This window comes from Aegilops tauschii, chromosome 7 (assembly GCF_002575655.3).
Source record: "Aegilops tauschii subsp. strangulata cultivar AL8/78 chromosome 7, Aet v6.0, whole genome shotgun sequence".
Classification (NCBI taxonomy): domain Eukaryota; kingdom Viridiplantae; phylum Streptophyta; class Magnoliopsida; order Poales; family Poaceae; genus Aegilops; species Aegilops tauschii.
This window is the reverse complement of record NC_053041.3, coordinates 210,412,521-210,420,623: the sequence shown is the minus strand read 5'-3', so window position 1 is coordinate 210,420,623 and position 8,103 is coordinate 210,412,521.

The window sequence follows — 8,103 nt, the reverse complement described above, 5'->3', positions numbered from 1 at the left end:
AATCCTTCGTTCATGCCCCAGAGTTGCGGGCGGCAACGGTGGCTCGGGACGGCGCGCGTGCAAGCTCGGCGCGGTGACGACGGCTTGGGGCGGCGCGCGGGCGAGCTCCGGGCAGCGGTGGCGGGCGAGCGTGGGCGGGGAGGCACTGCAACGAGCCAAGGAGGACCGTTTGGGGGGTCATGGCGCCTTGTGCGCGTTGGGTGCAGATGCTCCGAGCGATGGTCCGTGCCCCGGACGTCGCCCGAATCGCACCCAGACGGACATATATCCACGTCCGTTCAGGGGTCTGCGTTGGAGTTGGCCTTACATATGAGGGGCCGTCCGGCTGCATCCGGAGCGTGCCGAAGGCGTCATGGACGTATAGTGAACCGGATTTATCAAGTTTGGCTGTAGATGCTCTTTGGTCATGAGAGACGTTAGCGTGGTGTGGCATGTGCGGCAGCCCGGCAGGCATGCGGGCACCGCCGCACAGGAGACTCATGGAGTCCCTCCTGCCTGCCCGGCCTCTCGGCATTAATACGATCCTTGATCTACGGTAATAAGTGGGGATACCACTCGTAGTACGTACAGTACGTGGTCCTCTTCTTTCCCGAACTGTAGGGTTCAGCACTTCAGCTCAGCTTTGGTTAGTAGATTTCTTTCCTTAACGAACCTGGGTTCAAATGGGATGGCGGAGGAAAATAGCATGGTTTAATGGGGCTGCAAACATGCCCCAAAATTCACACCTTAAAACCCCGATCCATAATGCCTCCGCGCGCTAGTGCTGCAAACACGTGAGGTCCAAGTTAACCGTTGTCAAAAATGCAGTGCTCACACCGCGGAGCTGCAGACTCGTTCAGGTATACCTGATGTTAGCTGCCCACACAAAATGTCGCTGTCGCCACAAAATGTCGCTCCCTCGCAAGCTACTACAGGAAATATGCACACCCACTAGCCGTACAAAGAGAGTGCAAAACTTGACGACTCCCCCGTACCGTACCGTAACGAGGATCCTCCCTAAAAAGCGACTGTCCAGTCACGGAGGCACCGTAACGGAAATGACCAAGTACAGCTCCATCCATCCGTCCCACGGAGCGTCGCGCCTTGGCATCGGATGCCGCGGCCGGGCCGGAAGCGAATCAGGGAGCGACGGGACGGACGACGTGCATGTGCAGCGACGCAGGCGAGGCAACAGGGCGGGGGACGCGACAGCGCGGGGGCCGGCGCCGCGCCATGGCGCCAGGACGCGTGCTGGCGCCGAGCAGCGCGGCCAGAGATCTCTGTAGAACGGTACAACGGGCTGCCTTGGTCGTATCCGTACGCGATCCGTCCCCGTCCCGTCCCGTTGTTCACGGATCGGCGCCTCGCCCCTACGTACTCGACAAACTACGGTTCAAATTTTTACTACTGCTGCCATACTTTTTTTTTGCGGGAGACTACTGCTGCTATACAATGGTGCAGTAATTTGTTGACTGTAGCGGAAGATTTAATTCGCAAAGGGTACTTCGGTGTAAAGCAAAAAGATGGCGCAGGCAATCTGCCCCCCTGCCTGGCCGCCTGCGGCGACCAACAGTGCACGAGTAAAATCGACCCCTCCCTCGGGCTTTTCATTCTCTGAAGCATCCAAGCCTCTGTTCGAGTTGCGAATGCACGCAGTAATAACTAGCGCAAAGGGTGGATGCGACAGACGGGAACGGAGTAATTTATCATGGAGAATGTAAGAAGCATTCACGACGAGTAGCTGCACGGCGGGGCGCCGCGCATGCACGCGCTCGCTCGATCCTGCTCTAGGCTGCAGGAGCGTCGGATCCCGTGCCGCTGGCAGCGCGCGCACTGTGTTTGCACGAGCCCCTTCCTCAAATTAAATTCCAACCCTACCGCGATAGTGTAGTGCTACGCTCGTGTAGAGTATTGATATATCGTGAGTACGTACTTGACGTGCAGCGCCACGCCGCCACCGCTCGCTCACTGATCACTATCCGCGCGTCGTCGGTGGCGGCCGGCCCCGGCAGTGGTGATGCGATGCGTGCGCGCAGCAGTGTTGGAGGTTGGAACTGTTTGCGTTTTCACGTCAGCTCCAGTGATGCCGCTCGCCGCTGGCCGCTTGGGGTTCGCCAAGATCTGTGCTTAACGCTGCATGGTTTCGTTCAAGTCTGCCCATTGCAGAACTTTTTTTTTTTAAACGAAGGCTCGCGAAAGAGCCCGGCTTTAAATTAACAAAGCCATCAACCGGCCAGGAATTACAAACACACACCAGAAACATCGGCCCAACGATACAAGGGAGCATTCTAGAGAGCTTACAACTCAACGCAGCGCACAAGCACGAAAGAAAAGAAAACAAAGCCCATTGCTTGCACTAGCTGAAGACCGCAACAAACTAGTACCGAGGGTAGCGACCAGCAAGCAGGATGAGGATCTGCTAAAACAAAGTGTGGGCATGAACTGGGCTGACACCCAGGATGGAGAGATCCAAACATCTTCCTCCTCTCGTGCCACAGAGGGACCCTTCCCTCTCGCCTTGGATCGAAAGGCGTCGAACCAGCGGACCTGAGAGGCGCTCACCCTAGAGCAGAAGAGGTGCCGACCTCGAGACCTGGAGCAACCGCAGAGCACAACCCCATGGCCAAAGAGCACACCACATCCACCATACTGCCGCAACATAGGACACCAGTAAGCTGCAGGAAAGCCACCGGGGGCAGCTGCTGAAGAACGGCCAGCAAGGACATCACAGAAGACCGCAGAACGTCAAGGAGCAAGGCCCGTCGGCCGTTGAAGAAGAAGAAAACCGGGAGCCCACAGCCGGGACGTGTTGCTATTGCTGGGAAGGGGAACCCTATCCCCTACCGCCGGATCGAAGGCGCCGCACCGCCAGCCTTGTGACAAACACGCCGCAACCAGTGGGCTCCAACCATGAGGGGAACGGAGACAATGCCAGCCAAGCAAATCCCGACGGAACCGCCGCCACCAGACAACCAGAGCCGCCCAAAGCTCCAACCTTTGACCCACCTCACCCGAACACGATCCCTCCCCAGGCGGCACCTCCAAGGAGGAGCACGACACGGGACGCGCCGTTGCCGCCCAATCCTAGCCGGATTTTGGGCTTTCACCCGAGAGGGGGGAACGAGGGTGGGGAGGTGAGGACCTTCGGCTGCACCTCCAAGGAGGAAGAACAGCGCCTATGGCGTCGCTGCCGCCGGGCCGGACATGCCAACCAACGGTTTCCCGCAGTCCTAGACCTCACCATCGAGCACACACCAGCTCTAGATCCGGTGCGCAAGACACTAGAGCCTGGAAACAGGGTGCTGAGGGAGTCAAAGAGGAAGGAGCCAGACCTCAGATCCGGCGAGGAGGGGGATCTCCGCGCCGTAGCCAACCCTCGCCGGCGGCTCACCACCCGCGTGGTCGAGCACGCCGGCCGGAATCACCCGCAACCGGCTCCAGCCGAGGAGGACGCCGTTGCCTCGCCAAGAAGGGCCGCCGCCGCAAATCCGGGAACCTCCGCCAGGAACGGAGCGTCAGAGGCCTCGCCGCCACCTTCCCGGGCGTCCGCGGAATAGAGCCCGGCGAGATCCTCAAGTGGCGGCGAGGGGAGAGCGGGGGAAGGGGGGTGGTGGCACGGGGGAACCCTAATCGTCACCCGAGTCGCCCAGGCGGACGACACGGGGGCCGGGGGGGGGGGGGGGGGGGGGGAGGGGGGGACTCACAACGGCCTCTACGCGGTCCGCCCATTGCAGAACTTGCCAAAGCCTGATTGAAAAGTTTCTACGTACTGATTTGATTCGCCTGCTTATCCACGCAAATTGAGTGGGCACGTATGAGTTTTACTTCACGTGCCAAATTTGTGATTGCAAGCTGCATTGCATACTCCCCACTTTGTGTTTTTTTATGGGCCCCACTTTGTGTTGTTTCTGACTCCGCAATGCTCAATCTTTTTCCCCACGCAAAAAAAAAAGATTGGAGAGAGCCTTTTTTTAGATAAAGGATTGAAGAGAGCTGGATTGCAGCAGGTTGAGCTATGATCGGCCTTGTTTGTGATGACTTCAAGTTTGGAGCTTCCAGCCTTTTTTCTGGGCTTTTCGTTTTCTTTGGAGAGAGAGAGAGAGAGAGAGAGAGATTTCGTTTTGTCAGCTCTCTGACCTGGGAAGAGCCTATTTTACTTTGTGTTCGTTGAGCCGTTCGACGGAAAAAAGTATCCGCCACTCGCTGCGACGTATTGCCGGCGCCTCGCACAAGGGCGCCCCTTGACTGGCCGGCCCATTTTAGTTATTGTTGTTGTTGTTATTATTATTATTATTTATTACTACTACTATTATTATTACTATTATTATTCTTGTCGAGTTTATTTTCTAATTCATTTTTTCATAAAGTTCAAAAAGCTGCATTTTCCAAAACTTGTTCTTTTCTAAAAAACTGTTTCTATTTTCAAATTTAGTTCTGAGATTTAAAATTGTTTAGAATTTCAAATATAGTTCAGAATTCCGAAAAATGTTCTTGTTTTCAAATTTTATCCACAATTTCAAAAAATGTTTGTAGTTTCAAAATTTTGTTCACAATTTCAAAACATGTTCCTTTTTTCAATTTTTTGTTCATAAATTTAAAAAAATATTGTTTATTAAAAAAATCATGTATTCACAAATTGTTTCTGTTTTCTAAATTTGTTTGGGACTTTCAAATTTTTCTAGGTTCCAAAATTTTGTTCACAAAATTCAAGAAATGTTCACACTTTTAAGAAAAGTTTGAAATTTTAAAAATTGTCCGAGTTGTTTCAAAATTGATAGATTTTGAAAATTATTCACATGTTAAAGAAATGTTCAAAAGTTCCAAGAAAAGTCCGAATTTTTTCAGAGAGAGTTTGGATCTGAGGCTTCCATCAGTTCTTAAACTTTCTCAAGAGCGAGGTGATAGCCATTGGGATGGCCGAACCTCTCGCGATTCGAGTAGCCAACCTTCTTAACTGTAAGCTTGGGAGCTTTCCGTTTAAGTACTTGGGCCTCCCTATCTGAGACAAAAACATATCTATCCATGAGTGGGAACCCTTGTACGGCAAGGTGGCGACCCGGGTCAGTCCTTGGCGTGGTCGGTTTATGTTTTCGGCCGCTAGGCTCATTCTGACGACTACTAGCCTCTCCTCCTTGCCCATGTTTACCATGGGCATGTTTCTCCTGGCAGATGGTGTTCACGCCAAGCTTGACACTCCCCGATCTAAGTTATTTTGGGAAGGAACCGGGTCCAAAAAGAATTACCACTTGATTAAGTGGGCAGCGTTATGTCGTCCAAAGAAATTTGGCGGCCTAGGGATCCTCAATTCCAAACTTATGAACGTTGCCCTCCTTACCAAGTGGCTCTGGAAACTCGCCCAAAACGAGCAGGGGCTCTGGGCAGATATCCTAAGAGCGAAATATTTTCCCGATGGGAATTTCCTTATCTAAGGCCAAAGGGTCGACATTCTGGAATGGGATCCAGGTTGTCAAACCGGCATTTGCGTTAGGAGCTAAGCTTAGCGTTAACCATGGCAACTCCACGAGATTTTGGTTAGACCACTGGTATGGTACGGAGCCGTTGTGGCGCAGCCACCTCTCCATCTACCAACTTGCTACTAACATTGATATCCTCGTTGCCGACGCGCTTAGAACCAACTCGCCAGCTATTTCTTTCAAAAGGCCTCTACTAGATACCGAACGGGCTAGTTGGGAGGGGCTATGTAATTCTCTTGCTAGCGTGTTGCTGCGACCCGAGCCCGATAAGGTCTCTTGGTCTCTCACGATCTCCGGGAAGTTCTCGGTCAAGTCATTATACGCTAAGTTAACGGAGGGCCCGGCACTAGATATAGCTAGGGGGCTATGGAAAGTGTCAATCCCTCTCAAAATAAAAATATTCCTTTGGTAAATGTTCCATGACCATCTCCCGTCCTCTAACAACATAGCAAAACGAAATGGGTCGTCCCATGGCACTTGCGTGATGTGTGGTGCGCATGAAGATGCAAACCACATATTCTTCAATTGTCACTTAGCTCGATTCGCTTGGAGTGCGGTCCGGGAAGCCTTCGATCAGAATTGGAACCCTCACTCGGGCAGTGAACTCCGTGATATTCTCTTGGCTCATAGGGGTGGTTTCGGCCGAGTTTTATGGCATTGCGTAGGGGCGCTTTTGTGGGCTCTTTGGACTATCAAAAACAAAATCACTATAGAGCACAAATTCCCTTCTCACCCCGCTGACATTATTTTCAAATGCCATTTGTTCCTCCAGACCTGGACGCCGTTGGGGAAACGGCGGGACGTTGAGCGGATGCAGGAGGCCATGGAGCGGATTCGCTTGATCCAGATTGCTGCCCGTCATTAAGATGATGTGGATCTGTTTCTTTTCTGGCCGGTGTCGTCATGTTTAGACTGTTGCATCTTATTGAGGCCTAGGCCAAACTTGGGTTTCGGCCATGACTATCTTTTGTTTTCGTCTGTCTCGTTTGTTGGATGTTGTCTGTTGGTGGGCTTTATTAATTTAAAGCCGAACGCACCTTGTGTTTTTGTTTTAAAAAAAACTTTGACACTGCTCATTGTTCACATATAATTAGTTGCTCGACTAGTTTGCAATGCACCTTCAACCGGAGAGGTCTCGAGGTCGACCACACATGAGGGCATTCCTTCTTGCAATTTTTTTACATTGCACCGTTGCACGTAATTGAGCCGGCCTAGTCGAAGCTACATGCGTGCGTCGTTAGCCTATTTCGCACAAAATGAGTCAAATAGGAGCTCCCCCGCTGGGGGTCCACTTTGTTGGTAACTAAAGTGGCCTCTATGTGATGTCTCTCCCATTGTCATTTTGTTTTTGTTTTCTTCAAGAATGGACACTTTTATTAACTCAACATGAGCGAATACAAAACATAAGAAGCAACACCCGATCTGTTTAGTTAGGAAGCCCATAGCCACACACCATCAGTCTCACTAAAGTAAAGTAAAACAACGTAACAACAACAAGCCATAACACACACACACAACACCCACACACTATGCCTATTTCTAAGATGCATGCGACAGTGGACCGATCCAGAGGTTATGCTGCCACTCATGTTGGGTAAAAAACATCCATAGCCACTCGTTCTAACCGCATACACACCGCAGTGAATAAGGGTCGGTACTCCATACGGTGCAAAATAGACCACGTGTGAAGTTGGTGTGTACAACGATAAATAACCTATAAAGGAGAAGATTTTTTGTTATTAAAAACAAAATCTATACGTAGCCAAAGCGACCATAATAAGACAGATGCTCTCACCCTTGTTAACGTTCTAACTATATTTGGAATCTCATCCAGCCAGTGACCATAAATGTTGGTTGTACTTGTGGGCAGATATAAATTGGATGCTATTTGGATGACTGACCTAGAGCATGCAAAGTTGCATCAACAAAAGAGGTGTTTTATTATCTCACAGTGAGTACAAAAATAACACTTCTTACTTCCTTGCTAATTGTGGCGAGTGAGATTGTCTTTGATTAGAACAACTCCCCCTACGAAGATACCATCAATTTTTCACTTTTAACAGAATCCGTTTTCCAAATTTGATTATAATTATCCACTGAATCTTAGAGTGCATGAGTGCATGGTACATAGAGTCAACTATAAATGACCTAGATGTTCTCAGATTACGGAAGACATCTTGTCCCTGTGTCGAGTTAACCGAATCCAATCGGGATAGGAGATTATGCCATGATAAAAGCGATGGCCGACCAGGTCCCGTCTGAAAGAAATATCCGAAGGGAATGAGGTGAGCACCTGCACAAGAGTATCGTTCTTGTCTAACAATGCGATACAAAGTTGGATATTGTTCCCGGAGATTACCATTGGCTAGCCACTTTTCCTCCCAGAAGCGAATCTCTGAGCCGTCCCTTATCGCGAATGATCCAAAGTGAAAGAGATGCTTATTTGCCACCATTAGACCTGCCTCAAAAGTGTAAATCTCTAGGTTTCTAAAATGCCTGAGACACAACCTTTTGGTTTTGATACTTATTGCGTAGTCAGGTTTGCCAAACGCCATCCCGAGGAAGTAGTTTGATCAATCATTTACTAAGTAAGGCATCATTCTTAATCTAAAGATCATGAATGCCTAGGATACCTTGGTATTTCGGTGTA